Source organism: Equus asinus, chromosome 5, assembly GCF_041296235.1.
Source record: "Equus asinus isolate D_3611 breed Donkey chromosome 5, EquAss-T2T_v2, whole genome shotgun sequence".
Taxonomy (NCBI): Eukaryota; Metazoa; Chordata; class Mammalia; order Perissodactyla; family Equidae; genus Equus; species Equus asinus.
The window spans coordinates 92,138,042-92,140,429 of NC_091794.1; positions in this window are offsets into that span (position 1 = coordinate 92,138,042).

Genomic DNA, 2,388 nt, shown 5'->3' on the forward strand with positions numbered 1-2,388 from the left:
TGGATCATAGACTGCACACAGTCCAACAGCAGGAGATAAAGACAACGTGGGAGTCAGTGCAAAGCGTCTTGAATGCAAGGCCAGGACAGTTGGACTTGAACCCCTCCATCACTGGTTCTCAAACTGTGCCCCTGGGGTAGCCAGGTATTCCTCAAGCCAAGCTGAGGGTTTCTGCCATTGAATTAAAACCATAGCCATCTTTTTCTAATTTGCAAGAAGGCAGGTTAATTACAATGAATAGAATTTTCTTTGTTTGAAGGTGTTTTTCCTCCATACCTTTTTCCAAAGACTTTAGTACATGTGTGAGAGAATGATAGAATTAGCATAGAATCGTAGTTTCACTTTGTTTTGTTTACAATTTTAAGTTTAATATATCAATAGTTCATGGAGTTCTACAAAGAACTGTAGCTTCTGGTTCTCCCTAAGTACTGGGGAGTCACAGAAGGACTTTAAGCAAGGGAAAGACAAAATGTGATATTTCTATTAAAAAAAAAATCATTCCGGAGGCCTGAGAAAGAAGGAATTGGGAAAGGAGAGAGAGGGAAGAGGATCTCAGTTAGGAAGAAGGCCGTTGACATCATTCAAATAAGAGCCGATGGCCTGGACTGAAAGTGAGGGCTGTCGGGATGGACAGGTGGGCTAAATCTGGCCCCAAGGAGGAAGACCTACTGATGATTCTCCAAGTTTCCTGGCAGGGCTGCCCAAGTAATTCAGAGGACCCAATTTGATAGAGAACATAATGTCAACAGCTCAGTGTCACCTAGGGAGTCTTCCAATAGAAGGAGACCTATGTGTCATCGTGAAAATAGAAGATAGGCAAGACTGGGTATTGTGTGTGTGTGTGTGTGTGTTTGTGTACACACTGTATGGGACCAAGTCTTTCCCCTATCATGGGACGTCAACTTTCTTTAATAATAAATTGAAGTACAAACACTTTTTGAGCTCATACTATGAGCCAGACCCTAGTCTGGATGTTTTACATGTGATGTTTTTCATTTAATCTTCATGATAACCTCCAATATCATTTATCAAATGCTTTCATGTGCCAAGCATTGTGCTAAGTGCTTCAAGTTGAAACAGATACTATTATTTCCTTCATTTTAAGGATGAGGAAATAGAGACACAGAGAGGCCAAGTGATTTGCCCAAAATCAAATGGCTGGAAAGTGGCAGAGCCAGGACTCAAAGCCAGTTTTGCTGGAATCCAGCTCCTGCACCCTCCATCACAGCACTTTGCCTTCTTCTCTTCCTCAGAGCAAAGGCTCTGAGCTGGCAGGCTTTGGGTCAATAAAATCCAGAGAAAGGAACTCTTCTTTATCCTTCAAAGCCCTGGCTCAGTGTTTCTCCAAGTCTGTTCCCTGGGCCACCTGCCTTGGAATATTCTTACGAGCTTGTAAGAAATGTAGATTCCTGGACCTCTCCCCAAGATTCTAATTCAGTAGGTCTGAGGTGTGACCTCAGTTGATTTTTATGTACATCGAAGATTTTGAGTCACAGGACTGGCTCCAACAGCACTTCCTCCAAGAACCTCTATCCAGCTACCATCCCGGAGCACCTCTGTCCTTCAGACTCCAGCAGCGTCCTCTGTCCTGTCTATCATTCAACTGGGGTTTTAGTTATGCTCATGTCTTCCCTCCACTGAAAATATGATCTAGCATCTTTCCCAGGCTACATCTTTTTACAAAGCACTTCCACTGTCTCACTCAATCCCTTTCTACACTGTGAGCGTTCTGAGAGGAGTTTCTCCTCCTTGTGACCCCTCCCTTCTATCTAAACACACTTAGCTTTTTACGATGTACTCTCTCACCCACGATAACGTTATTTTATTGTTTCATCCAATCCTCACAACCACCTTCAAGGTATATTCTCCCCATTGTACGGCTGAGAAGGCAGACTCGGAGTTTTAGCCACTTACCCAAGGTGGCTAAGCTAGGAAGCGGCAGGCCTAGGATTTGAACCTAAATCTTCTAACTCCAAGCCCAGTACTCTTACTTCCACATCAGTTTACATCTACTGAACTCAGTGTAGCGAAGCAAGCTTGGCCCCCTAAAATGTTAGAGGGTAGCGGGGATTAAAGGAGATGAAGCCTGAAAGAGCCTGGCACAGTCAGCACTCAATAAATGGTGGGGAGGAGAAACTGAGGCCAGGGGAGGGTAAACGACTACCCCAAAATCAAACACCAAATCGCATACTGTAGACACAGCTCTAGGCCTGTCCCAGACGCTCCTTGTTGGGAGATCAACTTTGGCGGGCTCGGAATTCCGCCACGGCCTCAAGTCCCTTCACCGCCCAACCCTCGCTCCCGGTGCAGTTTCACCAGGCGGCACTGCGCGGGCAGCGGCGGAGGATGGCCCTTTAACAGGAGCAAGGGGCGTGGCCACGCGACGGG